We start from the raw sequence: 17,168 nt of genomic DNA on the forward strand, positions 1-17,168 counted from the left end.
ACATTTTTTGCAAATCCTACATACATTGCATTTTGCGATTCTCTAATTGCGATTCGCTAAAAATCGCAATTTGAGAATCGCAAAACTCTTTTTTGATACATATGGCCTAAGTCCCCGAATCCTGTAATGGCTGGCAGCAACATTTTTCTCATGTTGCTAGTAGCCAATCAGAGCAGTCGCTCTCATGGGGCTGTGACTCCTGCGGGATTGAGATGACCCAAGGAAAATAAAAAACACAGGGCAATGAGAATGTTCCATTTTTTAAATTGGCACTCCTGCAAAAGACCCTTAATATCGCAAAAATGAATAAACAGAATTACACCAAATCACAAAAAGCTCAGCCTGGAGACCAAGAGCTAGCATTCTGCCAAATTTAGTGTAGTTCAGCAATTTTTGCCTTAGCCGGTCTTAAAGAAGTTTATGGAAAATGCATAGGGATTCTGTGTTTTGGGACCCCTCCTTTTTTCTTGGCACCCGCTTGATGGATTACCCCGAAACTTTCCGAGAAGGAGCTGAGGTGGATGAACTTTAGTTTGGAAAATTTTGTGAAGATTTGAGAAACTGGGCCAAAGTTATTGACAAACCAAAAATGCTCCTACTATGGAAAAGCTTACCTAGCTATAACTACCCAGTTGTGACTGAGTTAGTTTGGTTTACGACAAATGTTATTTTTCATGTCACTTAATCTGTGCCTTACTGGCTTTAAACTCGTATTGTTGATATGACCAACTATTGCTTTCTAGAAATCATATATTCTATAAAATCAGATATATTGGATTAACACAAAAGTTTCCTTTTATAGTTTTCGTTGCAGCAATTTTAAGCGTATAGCGTGGTTGTGGGGCTAAACTGATCAAGATAAAGGAGTCGATAAGAGACATCAGACATCATGTCACAGCCTCTGAACAGAGACTTTTGAACAATGTTGCTTGTTATTTACTGCTTGTTTTTAGGTCGAGGACTACCGGTCTGCCGAAGGCAGAACCGGATGTCGGAAGATTTAATGTTTCCTAGAGTGGCTATTTAGCCCGCCTCTCTTTTTGCTTCTCCTCCATTGGCTGGCTTCCTAAACGGAGGCCCGCCATTGGAGGAGAGAGCCGTCCCTCCCAATAGGCTCCGTCTTTTTCAGATTCGGGGGCGTGTTCCTTGCTGTTCTTTCCACTTTTTAGCCACGCCCTTTTAGAACAGCAGGAACACGCCCCCGAATCCGAAAAAGTTTTGAAGCTTCCATCCGCCATTTTTTTGCTATAGTCTGGCCGTGAGGATCTATCCGTTCGGCGCCGTGTTGTTGTGCTGGTGGCGGCGCTGCCGGGGCAGGCTTCACCGGATAGAGTGAGCAGAAGAGCTTAGGGGTGACTTCAGCAAATAATTCTGGGCTGCTGATTCTGTTTTGGTGGTCTCTGTAACACGTGTGGTTTTGTGGCAGTTTGCAGCTCGGCGTCTTTTGCGTTGTGATAGCCTGATTACGGTGACTGCTTTGACTTACTTGACTCTTGGTTTAGGACGTCTAAGGCATGGGGGCTGTCACCGATGACGAAATTATCCGTAAGCGGCTCCTAATCGATGGCGACGGTGCCGGTGATGACCGACGCCTCAGCCTGTTGGTTAAGTCTTTTGTGAAGTGGTGTCACTCCGACTCTGAGGACGGGGACGTCTCCTACCAGCAGATGCTCACCACAGTCTCGCAGTGTGAGTTCGCAATGGGAAAAGCCCTTCTGGTGTATAACATGAACCTGCGAGAGACGTTCAATTATGAGCAGATGTACGCGGACATAGAGAGCAGTATTGCTGCAGCCCGCGAGAAGGTCTCCGACTGCAAAAGGCAGATCCTGCATGCCAAGCAGATTCGGAAAAACCGACAGGAATACGACTCCCTGGGCAAAGTGATTCAAAGGCACCCGGACAGACACGAGACGCTGGGGCAGCTAGAGGGCTTGAGCGAGGAGCTAGGGCGCCTGACTCAAACCAAAGGAGATACGGAAGACCGCTTGGAGCTGAAGCGCAAACAGTTCCACGTCCTTCTCAGCTCCATCCACGAGCTACAGCAGACCCTGGAGAACGACGCGAAACTGGCCGAGCAGTCACAGGAAATGCACACGCAGAGTGAGAGTAGACCGTGAGATAAAACCGTCTCCGATGCCCAGCTCTGTGAATGTTTAATGGACCCAAGCGGGGAGGCTGGAGCTAAGCCAGAGCTGCAGGACACATTGCCACCATTTATGTCCAGCTCTGATGATATCGGGGAAGCTGGATTTAAGTCAGATCTGCAAGACATATTGCCCCAGTCTCGAACTTTGAGTAGACCTCGTTTGATCCAAATTGGAGACTTGACACGGCGTGAGCTTAAGGACATACACTGGTGGACCAGTAGCAACAACTTGATCAATCAAATGGGGCAAACGTAGAAAACAATTACTGGTGAAGAATCAAAGGAGAGCGACATGAAAAGTAACACTCCTATTAGAGGGCCCAAGGGTTAAATCCTAGAATAAGAATAGTATAAACAATGGGTATGGATGGGGACTGGATGAGAGAAGAAATATCAAGAGACTGAGTGCAGAAATGCAGATCTTGCCTTAAGTGTGATCAAATGACATACTCTAGTTGCAATGGGTGAGACCCTCCTCTGTAAGATGTACTGAACCTAAAAGGATTGCTAATTGGCGGGGAATTGCTATATTTGCGGAGGGGGTCCTTGGCGAAGGGGGAAAAACGTGCCATATTTTTAGGTTAACCACTGACTGCCTACGCTATTTCCATTTGTTTCAAAATCATCTAATGATCGTATCCTAAAAAGATGGTGACCCTAAGCCTAGGCTGTATAGCTAGTGTAAACAATATACACATCAGGGAAGACACATGTTGTATCTAAATAATGTATGCCTAAGGCAAAAATTGTGTTGTTTGGAGAGGGAAAGTCCAGATTCTGAACCTGCTAGTAAGCGAGGGAAAGACTGGAGACCGGCTCTGTGCGCCAGCGGCGGGTTGGGGGTTGAGGTCTCTGCTCAGCCTTCTGTTACTGGCTCCAGGGTGGGCTGTGAGACCAGGCCATTATTCTCTCCGCTCCTGTGTGGATTTGTGAAATGTTGTCTGTCCCCTTTGTCTGGTTGTCGCCGCTGCGTGTAGAGGTACAAGGCAGCACCGTGGAGAGGCAGTGACAGCACCCCCTGCTGCGGGGTGGCAAGTGAGCCGGCCTGTCCGGAAGCCTCTTTATCCTCAGCCCAGGGCCGCCCGCCCAGCACAGCCTCTGATAACCTGACTCGGACGGCTGCCTCGCTCGAAAGCCAAATACTAATTACTCCAGTTTTGGGGCGTGGAGCTCGGCGGCTCCCTGAGGGGTGTGCCTCTCGTAACATCCCTGTGTCTGTGGCCCGGCCCTGCCTCACGGCGCTCAACTTCACCCCACGGCGTATCGATGACCGAGGGTAAATACAAACGCTTCCGGAGTCTTAATATCTTATCGGGTATATTTGTATAGCACGGCGTTCGCCAGTTATTTGACTTCTTGGCACTTTGTGCAGGTTGTATTCTGCAGCTGTGACTCTTTCTAGCACAGATTCTCTGTGTGACGGTTTCTAATCTTGATCCGTGTTTGCGTGGGCGGGAGGATTGGGAGGGATGAGAGGGACACTGTCATGGTGTTGGGTGGTGGCGCTGTCCTGCCCTAACCCGTGTCAGTGTGCGCTGGGTTGTCCGTGCTGCGGCTCCCAGCCGGGTTCTCCCAGCACGTGTCTGCTGCTGAGTCCTCATGCTGGTTGGCTGCTTGGCTGCGCGGTCCTTCCCGGCGTCACTAGGGTGAGGTCCAGCTAGATAGTCCATCCCAGGAGGATGCGCCGCTGGTGGCCTTTAACCTGCTGTTATCGGGTCCTAGTGCTTGTGTGATAGGTCTTCACAGCGTTTTAGCGAGGGGACAAGGCCGTGTAACGTTTTCTCAGTTGAGGCCTTAAAGGGAAGACTTGGCAAAGCTGTAGAGGTCGCTGTCCGTAAAGCAAGGCCTTCTTCACGCCATCGGTAGCGACGCTCTCCACGGCCGTGGTTTCCCTACTAAGACGGCATGACGTCGTCGTAGGCCCTCACCCCCTGCACCCCTCCGTCCAAGAGGTCGGCTGGCACTGGGAGGGTCCTCCTAGCCCCCTTGTTTGGCTGCCCCCACTTCAGACTGTTAATGCCTCGCTATGGACTCGGCAGTGATCGCTAGATTGACCAATCTAATTGGCTCTTAGGAGCAGCAGAGGTGTGAGGAAGGGACCCACAGGCCAGCGTTTATTCATGTTGTTAGGTCGAGGACTGTCCGGTCTGCCGAAGGATTTTTTTGTGTTGATAATGGTGGAAGAGCTTAAATATTGTGCTCAAGGCTTGGAGGCTGCCCCGTTCATGTTGTAGCATACCTGTAACAGATACTTCCTATCTTTGAGCGGTTGTGTGAGAAGTTATCTTGAAGCTTCTTTGGGTTCGTTTGATGTGGGTTCATTATCTGACCTCTCCGTCACTACATCACTGTTTCACTACCTCACTCTCTCTCACTATATAACTCTCTACCTCACTACTCCACTCTATCTCACTACCTCACTATCTCACAACTTCTCTCTCTCAAAACATCACTACCTCACTCTCTAGCTCACAACCTCACAACTTCACTCTCTCTCACTCACTACCTCAATCACTCTCTATCTCACTACCTCACTCTTTCTATCTCACTGACTCACTTTCACTCTCTCTTTCACTACCTCTCTCTCTATCTCACTACATCACAACATCACTCTATGCTTATATATCACTACCTCACAACATCCCTCTCCCTCACTACCTCACTCTTTTACTACCTCACTCTCTCTATCTCACTACCTCACTCTCTATCTCACTACCTCACTCTCTCTCACTACCTCACTCTCTCTCACTACCTCACTCTCTCTCACTACCTCACTCTCTCTTTCAATACCTCACTCTCTCTCTCTATCTCACTACCGCACTCTCTCTCTCTGCTAATGCAATAGGTATCACATATGCAAAAAAAAAGCTAATGCCAATAGAAATGACAATGCCATTTATTTAGGGATACAAAGATGATAAAAAAATAATGAGCAATACCAATAGCTCTACCTATAATATTGCCGAGACCATTGCATTGTAAATGCTTGTTTCTGACTGTTGATAAGAAACGTGCATAGGCAGTATGTCTGTGTTTAATATACTAATGCATGTAAACTGCTCTTGCACATATCTGCATCTCTATGCATTTTCACATTAAACCAAGAAATAGGTTTTGTAAAAGCTTGTTTCATTTTTTTGTGTCTAAGCATTTGTGTGTTCAGGTATGTGTGACTCACACATGATTCATAATTAAACATTAAAAGAACCTGTTGTAATGAAAAAAACAAACCACAAAAGGATTGCTTTGTGTATACATTGTATATATGGGAAACAGAATGTTCCGTGTGATGATTCAGTGTACAAAATCATGAGATGAGAGAGCAATACTCCCGTGTGGAGCTAAAGCCCCCCTATGTGTATTTAAAGAATTAGTAACAATAGTATTTGCACACAACTGCACTGTCAAGCCAGATGTAAAAAGTATATATACTGTTGCAGATTATAACTGTTCAAATATGGGACTGAATTTTACAAACATCATACTGCAGGACTTTTAAGTGTGCAAACATATATCGCTAGAATGTTCCGGGTAGCGCTAGTCACCAGTATTGTTTTTTGAGTTCAGCTATTTCCTTACGTATCTTGTCACCATATTTATAGGGTTATGGTTCCCATAGGACCTAGGCCACTTGATTGTTAGAGTTAGGGTTTCCATTTGACTTAGATCAGCTGATTGTTAGGGTTGAGGCTCTTATTCGATCCAGGTTTCCTATTTACGAGGGTTAGTCACCTGACCGTTAGGGCTTTCCCTCTTACCTAAACAGAACCTATAGGGCATCCATGTACAGGGCGACAGGTTTTGTATGCTGCCTGTTAGGGCCTGGCAGGGTCTGGGGCCAGGAACCCTGCCCCTCTAACAACAGACCATGAGATAAACTATCTGTTCCCTATAACCCATAAATATATACCAACCTTGGCTGTGCACAGCCTTTCTGGGAACTCAGTCACACCAATTACAGTGCACCACCTCTCTGCAAAATGGGGAAGATTAGCTCCTTGGGAGTCCCCATGATAAAACTGGCCTCACTCCGCAGGTAGTAACAGTCCCTCCTGCTTATAACCTGCAACCAGCCTAGAAGATGGTTTGTCATAGAGCCACAAGTAGGGTGGGAACAATTTTCCCTGGGTGGAGGTGCTGCTGGGTATAGATTATAGCTACTTTAGAAGGTGTCTTCCTACGCTTACCTCATTACCTTCTACAGGGTGGGGACAGCTCCTCGTGGGATATCACATAGCACTTTGCAGGTAGTGTCTCCTAGGTACACCTTATAGCCATTCTACCGGATGTGAATAGGAGTTACTCCTATGGTATAGCCTATAGCCATTCCAGTAGGTGAGCATAATTTCACCTGATTATAACTCGTAGCCTCCACTGTATAGCTCACACTCCCTGTAAACGGTGGGAAAAGTCACTCCTGTGCTTAGTTAGTCCTGGGTTTAGCTCACAGCCAGTACAATGTGAGAGTAGGTGCTTTGGGTATATCTTATAGGTACACTAAAAGATGCCATTTTTCATTTCTGAGGTTTTTTTTAGGACCTCCCTGTGGGGTGGGGGTATCATCCTCAATAAAGTGCGGGGATAGCAATTATCCTATGATTTAGTCCACAGCCACCCTAGTAGGTCTGCATAACTTCTCCTGAATAGGACTCATAGCCACTAAAGGACAGGACTTATGTCCCTAGACATAGCTCACAGCCACTCAACAAGTGTGGACAGTCCCTCCTGAGCACACCATATAGCACAGGATAGGCGCTCCGCTAGTTGGGCCTTAGCCAATGTAGTAGGTGGGACGGTTACTCGTGGATATATCCCACAGATACTTCAATATGTGATCGCTGTCACCCCTGGACTCAGCATTCAGCCATGTGAAAGGGTGGGGCAGAATAGTCACCTCCATGTGTTTCTCAGCTAAGGTCCACAGGGAGAAGACCACAACCTCAGACTTAGTTTCACTCGCCAGACATGAAAACTAAAACCCTTGGTCTATATGGAAGCTTCCAGTTATGCATGGTATCAAAAGCATTCCTCTGCGGGCCACACTAGACAGATCAGTGCTGCAGAAAAATGTCTACTGCCCATCCAAAGGTCAGATCAGTGTCTCCTGGAATCCTGAACTTTTGGACCCAGATTAATACTTCAACACTCAGCAGTCCAGTGGGCGAATGTAAACCAGTACAGGTTAAATAATAAAACACTGTGCCACTTGGCTCTCATCCCAAATATGTGCAGATCCATTACAGGCCTTGCCTATAATCCACTACCCTGATCAGTCCACTAAATCTAGCCAATCTACCCACCACCTGCATCGGCATGGAATGACTTTCAGAACAGATCTGCTGTTCACTGCTGGGAGATCTCTGACCCTCTTCTGAGTCACCCATACCTGCTGAGCTCCATTAGATCTTAGAAAGGACAGCCCTGTGCAGTTACCATCAAAGCGGACTGTAACATACAAGACACCATAATGGGACCTGCCGTGCCGGACAAGGCTGCAAGCAGTCTATTAGCCCTAAACTGTGCCCCTACACCATTATTCGCTTAGTCCCATTGCACAATAACCGCACTTCAGTGTCACCATGCGCAATATGAAAACACTTCCCACATATCAAACCAAGCACAGCACCCGTCCAGTCACACATCCTACATGGAGTATCATCTACCTGTGTGAGCAAACACCTCAGTGTCCCAAACAGGAGTGTTACACATTATATACATATTACAATGTAATACCATAGATTCTGCCTACTGAAGTGATATTACTCACGTGCACTTAACTTGTCTTAAGTGAAAGGAGCTCTCATTGTCCATGAAAGGAAAACGGTGGAAAGCTAGCTCTTTCCTGGGCTCTCCCAAGTTTGTGACACATGTAAAATATCCCCCTCCCAGGGATGGGGAATGGGGCAGAAACAGAGGCTGCCTTGCGTCATTCATTCTCAGAGAGCTAGATATCATTTCACCTGTTCTGATTGGCAACGCAATTAATCAACGTGTCTGTCTAGGGCTCGAGCACCATCTCGGGCGTCATACATGCCAACAAGACACGATTGAGGGGGAGGAATCCGGATTTTTAAAGCTAAAACTTGTTTTAATTTAGATTTTGAGCACCAAAATTGTTCCCGCTTCAATGAAAGTCAATGGGTATAAAGAAATCCTCTGGATTATTTTTCAGAAGCTCCCACTTTCCTGTTTGGAACTGTAGTCATTCTTGCAACAAGTGCTTTAATTCCGCACAAATGTTGCTATGTAGATAATTGTGGAATTTATGTAATTTCGAGTTTTCCAATTCGGAATTGGGGAAAGCATGCAGCATTACATTATCCTTCCCCATTGTAAGGTGCAGAACTCAGAAAGGGGCGTCAGTACCGCACCCAGTTAATACCGAACATGGCAGTATCAATAGCTACCAAGCGCAGTTACTTTTGACATTAATGGGGCCTGTTGCTTTATTTGTCACTTGTGAGTTGCTCTGGCCCCATGCCTTCATACTTCCTGTGACACTGTGGCCAGGAAACACATACCACAGGAAGCGTCACGGTAGGCAGGGCGCCCATGCAGCATCATGTTCAAAGTTAAAAGCTTCATGGTTTGCAGAATTAGATAAGGTGGCATTGTTCTTCTGGGAAGTGTTTTTATAAATAGCTAAAGTTCTGCCAGTTAAGGGTTCTTCAGTGGGAGTTTATGGGTGGGTCATGGTATAAAAGTAGGTGAACGTCCACAGCCATAGGTTTGTAGGAATTTGTATAACTCTTGCAGGTAGTTTGCTATTTTAGAAATTCATGCAAATTACCCTAGTCAGAGGCAAGCTTAAATGTGTTTTCAGGGTGAGAACAAGGAGGGAACATCCTCCTATTCAGTGGTGTGGAGGATTAGGATAAAGGGCTTCCCCATTATTATAAATATCTTCGCTGTAGAGGTGAAACGAGATACATGTGCTGACCCACATTTGTATCGCGTTCACCCTTTGCGACTATTGTTCCAGGTGGAAAATCTGTATTCATGCGTGTTATGCATCGAAGGGCTCCGGGACGTATATGACAACATATTTTCTCTAGAGCAATGCTGCACCCTCTGTTTTCCTCGGAAAAGTTGAAAATTCTCTCCAAACATTGAAGTTATCCTATTGGAGTAAATTTGTTAAATTAGTCTGCCTTTGTAAGTTGGTTTAAGGAGAGGAACAGTGATGTAAACATTCACAGTACTGTGGAACACCTTAAGAGTGACAAAGAGAAGCAGACCAACCAGCATTTCATTTGTCCCTGTGTTATAGTTTATCAGCAATTATCGCTTTTCAGGCACAATACTGGCCTTGCAAGGATAAATGCCTAAGTTTACCCCAAGAGGTTCGGAGCCGGTGACCTAATGGTTGACCAAATAACTATTTTTTTTGTACAGTAGTTTACAACTCCCTGCAAAGAACCCAGCACATGCTTGGAAGAAGGATATGGGACTCCCATGAGGATGCAGTAGTAGCTGGCCATTAGAACAACACCGTTTAACAGCACCATCGTATGCAAAAAGGAGGGCATATCTTTAAAATGCCACAGCCCGTGCTAAGATGTCTTTATTGCAAATAATACAATTCTATCATTAACCCTTGAGTGACATCATCCTAGGCTCAGTGAGGATCAGAACACTAATCGTTGCTCACGTTTGTCATGCAAGTTCTTCACAGATCTCAAGTGGTGCCAAGTCCTTTTTTTCTTTCAGTCACTTGTTTTACTGTACACTGCAGGCATTTACTTTTTACATGTTTAATTAACAACTGTAAGCACCAGTATGGAAGAAATTAGTACCAGAATGAAAACAAGCATTTGCAATGCAATAAGTCTCGCATTACTGTAGGTTTGAGCTGTTGGTGTTGCTAATAATAATGCAATGCCCATAGCTTAAACTTTCAGTAGTGCAAGAGCTATTGCATTGCAAAGCAATTGCGGCACTCGCGCTTTAGCTTTAAACATCTTAAGCTAAAGCGTGGGTGCTGCGATTGCTTAAAAAGTAAAGAAATATTTTTTTTCTATTTCTTTACTTTTGAAGCAATTGCGGCACCCATGCTTTAGCTTAAGATGTTTAAAGCTAAATCACTGGTGCCACCTCTGTAGCAAATGTAAATAAACAGAAAAAAAGTCATGCGGACATGTCCGCCGCCACAAATCACAAAAGAAAGGTGCGGCTGCTATTATTCCAGCCGAGGTGTGCCACGCTGGGTACATAAAAACAATTTTAAAAAGGCATCCAGTTGCGTTTGGCTCCACAAATAACAGAAGAAAGAAGCGCCCGCCATTATTCCAGCCGAGGTGTGACGCGCTGGGTACATAAAAAAAATAAGCAGGCAGGAGAAAGCCATTTAAGAAAATAGTGCTCCGAGTCCGTAATTAAAAGGTAGCAAGTAACAACACATGTAACAAAGGGTGTCCTCATGGTAGGTTACAAGAAGAGAAAAGGCGGTACTAAGGAGGAACTAGTAAGCCTATTGACCAATGAAAAGCCACCATTTACAAAGGACAGTGGCAGGAACCAATTAAAAAGATGGGCGGAAAGTGGGCGGAGCTTCATGCCCATATCCTGAATACAGCATGTCTCGAAGACAAGCGCTGCCTAGGTGAGACCTAAAGAACAGTACTGGTTGAAATCCTCAAACCTGAGTTAGGCAAATTTGAGATTTCCAGTGCTGGCATAAAACGAAACCTAATCAATGACCTGGGTTAAAAGAACACACGCTTGAAACCTACTGAAATCATATAATTGTATCTGACTTCCCAACTTGTTGCCATCATGCCCACTACTGTTTTCTCCTTAGTAATCCTCATTGACCTCACTTCCTGTTCAGTGCAGTCGACTATAACATACTGTACTAAATGGCTGTGGCAGATGACACCAGCACAAAAATCTCATGGTTTCGTACTGGGATGACTTGCAGCTTTTTCATATCCATGCCTGCCTTGCTAGTAAAGCCTGCTGCCCAAACCTCTGTCCCTGGCCTACACCTCGATCTCAATTTAAGCAGCATCTATGGGTGGCCTATATTGTCATGTTAGAAATATAGCTCAGTGAGTTAAGAAGTTGCTGCTGACCTCTGTTTAACATGTATGTTGCAGGATAGAATCTCATTAGGACCAACTCAGCCTTCCATCTATTAAGGTTGCTAATATGAGTTGAGTAACAATAGCACCTTTTTTCAGAGTACTATAAAGAACCAAAATGTTGTGGCAAACACCACATAAGAACAAGTTAGCTCCTAACTAAGATTTTTATCGTCTCCTTTTGCTGTCAACTGCCTAATATTTTCAGGCACCTCCCCCAACATTGCCAGTAGTACGCTGTTCAACCTTCTGAGATCCACCTGCACATACATACTTTAGGAAGACCTATTCAATGTATCCAAAAAGGTTACTCTACAGTCTCTCTCAGCTAGTTTCCAAATCCAATTGTTGATCTTCACAGACATGCGTTACATCAACCAAACACCACCTTCCCCTCGAACATCCCACAGGCATCCCACTGAGTCAAAAAATGTTTCCAATGGCTGTTCTGAAATGGAATTCTCTGTTCTCAGTCTGAACTTTGCCTCCACTCTCATCCACTTCAATGCACCTTCAACAACCAGCATAGCATATCCAATTCAGGAGTTTTCCTCTTCACCCCATCATGTCTGTCCTACTTGGACTTGGGGAAGGTTCATCAGGCACTATTAAAAAAAAAAAAAAAACCCGGTTTAGAATTGAAAATTTACTCACAAAGCTTAAGCCTGAATTCGGAATACATTTCCATCTTTTATGGCATTCACAAGGAATTTCAGGAGTACTCCTAAGAATCTGTGTCCGTACCAGCTTCCAAAAGGTATCAATGGGTGTACATTTCCACATACATTTGCAGTGTATAACTTTTTTAATTTCATCATGGAAAAACATTCTGTGGAGATATCTCTACTGGATCGGCATGCGTTTTGTGGGTGTTCTCTCCTCAGTCACACTTTACAATACGGATTTACTCCTGGCTAGAGAGGGTTAAATCGCTACATATTTTCAGTATGGAAAACTACATGCATACAAATTTAGGAATACTCACAAATGTATGAGTTTCTAGATACTTGCAATGTGTTGCATGTGGATCATCATAAATGCCAACAAATCCCCCACTATGAGCTAATCTGTTCAAACAGGAATCCTATTTACAAGGGCAAAATCCCACTGCCCCAGATTTTCTATTCCAAAATGCAATGTTTTTCTTAAAAATACATTTGCACACCTAATTTTTACTTAGTTGTGTAAGTAGCTTTGTGAATGGGCTCGTCATGACCACTGTAATAACAGCTATGTAAATAGTATGCATGCATCTCAGGATTTACTTGTGGCCACAAAGCAACGATTCTCCCGGACACAATGAAGCAGGGGGCACTGAGAGGAATAATACTTGCACTCTCTGCTACCTTCAAACCCTTAACACTTTGTTAACACTTTGGCCCTGCCCACAAATGGGTCAGTAAATTCCAATCTCTTAAAAACCCTTGTTTGCACAGTGATCGGGATATCAAGTCCTGCGGTAATTACCGCAGACCCTACAATTTCCCCTTGGTGATTTTAAGCAGGTCAAACCTTCCAAAATTTACTGGGTGAAAAATAAGCTCCCTAACCCAAGGAGCATGCAAAGGAATATGCTCCACATGGAGCTCTGGATTGTACGTCTTTATTCCTCAGTATACAGTTACAAACTGCCCTTTCACTATGTCATAACCGTTAATAACCACACCTTAACTCCTCACAGCAAGTTGTGTAATTCCTTGTTGAGTCTATTCAGAACCGCACGGGTCCTAGGGCACATAGTCTCACAACACTACACCACTCCTCCCCTTGTTAAATAAATAGTTCACACAATAGTCCCAACACATTTCTTCAGTAAGGTGTTGAGGAGTTTGCACTAGTCGAACAGATCAAGTGGTATGAGATAGTTGAGATGCACTCTGATTTTTCACCAATGGCACAGGTTCTGATGCTTGATCTGGACTGTCAGGTGGTGTCACCTCAATCATGATTAGAGGAGCTGACGACTGTTGAGGTAGGTGCTTAAAGTGTGATTAGTTCCCTGTGATGGACTTTCCAGGGCGATGCATCATCACCATATGTACTTAGCTGGTCACAACACTCAAAGGATTGACAGCAAACAGAGTGTCTGTTTTCCGCTTTTGTTTCTGCTTGACCAGGACCCAGTCACCTTCATCGAAGGCTGTTTCCTGAGCTCATTGACAACGATTGGCATATGTTTTCATCTGTCACTTCTGAGAAGTGTCTGTGATACAAACCTTATCAGCATTCAAGGATGGGTCTACTGTCCACTGTGGTAGTTTGGTTCTGATGGCTCTCCCAAATAGTAAGTTGTCAGGACTGTCATCAGTTGTGGAGTGAGGAGTAGAGCGATCGGCATTGAGGGCTCGATACAAGGCCTGGTTTACCTTGATTCCCTTCATCGATGCTCGTTGAATCACCCGTTTGAGGGTACCCATGAACCGATCCACAACACCATTAGCTTGGGACCACAGACGTTTGCTCTTTTGATGCTTGACATTTAGTCTGACCAGAAATTCCTTGAATTCTTTGCTACTGAATGCAGGAACATTTTCAGATTTGAGAATGGTGAGGCTACCCCACACTGCAAAGAATTCATCCAGCCGCTCGATGACCTTTTCATGGGTAGATGACGATAACTCCTCTACTAAAGGATAATGTGAATTCTCATCAATGACTATCATGAGATGATGTCCATTTCCTAAAGAAATCAACTGCAATTCTCTCCTACGCGTTTGCAGGAAGGTCAGAAATTGTTTATGGGTGTTTTGTCACTTTGGGAGAAATGTGGTTTCAAAGATTAAACTTTTAGTTCCCTCTCCACTCATTCATCTAGGCACGGGAACCACACTCAACTTAGTGCTCTTTTGGTGTCTACAGTGCGACAATGTCCTTCATAGAGTAGTTGAATGACTTGTTGTATTAGGGTCTCTGGTATGATGATTTGTGAGTCTCTCAATACAAAACCTTCCTTGGTAATGGACAGTTCATCCTGTACATTTTTGAAATTTAACTTTGTTAGCAAAAGGTCGAGCAAGCTTCTTCCACGATTGAGTTGAAAGGATGTCTTTGAGGATAAGCATGTTCTTATCACTACTAGTAGCAGCAATGATCTGTTCAATGGATAGGGCTGCTGGCATGCCGGATTTCACAATGAAGTTAATGTACTGCTCAGCCGATTTGGATGTCGAACTGTGTTGCTGTAACGGCACTCGTGAAAAGTAATCAGCAGGGGTCTGATCTTCACCCGGCTTGTGTACAATTGCATAGCTATACTTTTGCAGTTGCAATACCCACCTCTCAATGCGAGGGGGCATCTTGGCTTTGTGGGTGTGACAAGAATGCTTCTGGAACCTTCTGGTGTCCATTTTCTCTTCTCGCTGTGACATAGTTTCTCTTTTGCTTTGCAAACTGTTGTGAAGTGGTTCTCTTTACCGCAACTGTTTCTCATTTGTACTGTAGCTGGACATTTGCCTTTCTGGGGAAATGAAAACCCCCATCAGAAACACAGCCTTTTCTTCTTAGGAGGCGTCGACCTGCATGCTTCTACCATGTACCTGTGCTTGCTTTTCTTGACCAACGCTGATTCATTTTAAGTGTTCCAGCCTCCATATTAGTGGGTTGTCAATCTGCTCTTTCCTCTGCCCTTGCAGCCATTAGTACTTTCTCTAAGCTGAGCATCTCTCTCAACATGCGTCTTCTGAAAGAGTCTGAAACACAGCCATCAATGACTCGGAGACGTATGGCTTCTTCATCATTAAAATCACTAAACTTGCAGTGTTTGATATTCAAATCAAGTCTTTCAACAAACTCAGTAATCTTTTCATCAGCTTGCTGTCTTGCTTGATTGAAAATGTACTCTTCATAGTCGACATTCGGCATCGGATTGAACTTGGTTCCCTATGCTTCTTTGATCTGACGGTACGATATTGCATTAGTTTGCGAGATTTTCTTCAGCACTTCTTTCACTCCTCCACCGGCAAGATTCTTTAAATATTTAAGGATTTTCCTATCATCTACTTCTTCTTCAAGAGCATCTATGAAGTCATCGAACTTCTCGATCCATGCAGTCTACCAGGTGCCAATATTCTTCTTAGCGGTGGCGAATGGCGATAGTGGTTTCAGAAACACAGCTGCATTGTACTTTGCACTTTTTTCTACTGCCCTCAAGCTTACGCTGTTCAGATGACGGCAGCTATTTTTCTGGGCCAGTACCTTCTGCAAGTAATTGCTGTGTGCTTGTATTTGGGTTGGGGAAACAGCCTTTTCAACGCAACCGTTACAACGCATGATATTACAACACACGCCGTTGCAACGTAAAAGGTGTGCAACAGTGGGTAGAAGGTGTTGAATTTAACTCCAACACCTTCCCTACTGTTGCACACACTGGAGTTGGAATAGAAAAATAATCTATTCCAACTTCCAGCGCTCCCCGACAGAAAGTCAGGGTTAAGTTTTGCGTTGCAACGGCATACGATGTAATGGCATGCGTTGTAACGTCACATATTCCTTGGGTTGTCATGCCCGATTGGAGGTCGTAAGGCACCATCTTCTGTTTTTGACGGTAACAGTTTCACCTCTCGTTCTTGTTCGTTACTGCCTTTAGCTTTCTGCATCGTATGTGGTTGTGGCTGCCTTTAGCGTTTGCTTTGTATCGATGATGGCTCTGTGTTATGATGTGGCACAATATCTCTTCTTTTGGGCTTGCCAGGGGATTTCTGGTGAGCTTTTCGAATACAGTCCTCTGCAGGACCTTCATCATCTTTGAGGGCTGTATATGGGCTGGAGATAGGCTTCAACTTCACACACACCAACGTCTAACTGCTTTTCATCGACTTGGGCGTATGTGGCACGCACAAGCAGTTTGCTGTATCGTTTCAAACTATCAGGGAGAGCAGTCTCATTCCTTTGGGGCACATATCCCCTACTCGTTGCCAATTATAGCGTCCTCCCAAGCCCCGGGAACATGTGAAGGAATACGCCACACATGGAGCTGTGGATTGAACGTCATTATTCCTCAGCATACAATTACAAGCTGCCCTCTCATTACGTCATAACCATCAATAACCACACCTTAACACCTCCTATCAAGTTACGTAATTCCTTGCTGAGTCTACCCAGAACCGCGAGGGTCCTAGGGAGCAAAGTCTCACGACCCTGCCGCAGCATATTGTAATATATGCAGAATTTAGTTGTGGAAAACGTCAATTCTGCATATAGTTCTTAATTTTTCAGATGAAAACTGGAAACCGGTGATATTTACTGCAGCTGGTCAGTACTGTGCCCAGGGGTGTCAGTATTTACCAGGTGCAGTAAATACCTCACTCTTTCTCTGCTCACTTAAAATCAAGCTCTCATAGAGGGGTTTAAACAAATCTCAGCAAGACTGTACCATTGTCAAGCAACATCCAGTGCCAAAATGCACGAGCTGTGTTAGTATCTGGGGCCATACAGCCATAGAACTGCAACATGGCTGCTCTCTGCCTTTTCCATTCCAAACCCACCACAACAATCAACAGAAAAGGTCCAACATGGAAAGGATATGGCTTTAGGCAAGCAAAAAGCACACACTTCAAACCACATTCCATTTGAAAAGAAGTCTGAAAATGTAAGCAAGTATCCGTAGGATGGAGGGGGTAAGACCTCTTTCTTTTTAAAAAGCGATAATAACTTTTGTTATGACCTAATTTAATGGTATACAATCAGCTGACCTGATTGTATACCATGGATACAATCAGCTATCCAGGCGGATGGAAGGCTGAGTTTGGTTTGTCAGCACTGGAATTCATGAGCTACATATCTCGGTGGTAAGCATTTAACTCACTGAGTTATCCTACTGGCCACAGGTTGGCTAATCAAGGCGTTGTTTAGAAATCAAATAGGACTTGGAGTGACTGTTTTTCAAAGTGAATGTCCTCCATTTATTATTTCACATTTGAAGACCTCCGCCGTCCATC

At 44.6% G+C, this 17,168-nt stretch overlaps 1 protein-coding gene and 1 pseudogene across 2 annotated transcripts in view; both read left to right on the plus strand.

Moving 5' to 3' along the window:
• Positions 1-17,168, plus strand: part of ASAP1 (ArfGAP with SH3 domain, ankyrin repeat and PH domain 1) — a 1,875,051-nt gene that overhangs the window by 133,271 nt on the left and 1,724,612 nt on the right. The gene's annotated exons all lie outside the window — the stretch shown is intronic.
• LOC146830720 (THO complex subunit 7 homolog pseudogene) lies at positions 1,515-2,120 on the plus strand (annotated as a pseudogene).

Source organism: Triturus cristatus, chromosome 5_1 (assembly GCF_964204655.1).
Source record: "Triturus cristatus chromosome 5_1, aTriCri1.1, whole genome shotgun sequence".
In the NCBI taxonomy this organism is placed as follows: domain Eukaryota; kingdom Metazoa; phylum Chordata; class Amphibia; order Caudata; family Salamandridae; genus Triturus; species Triturus cristatus.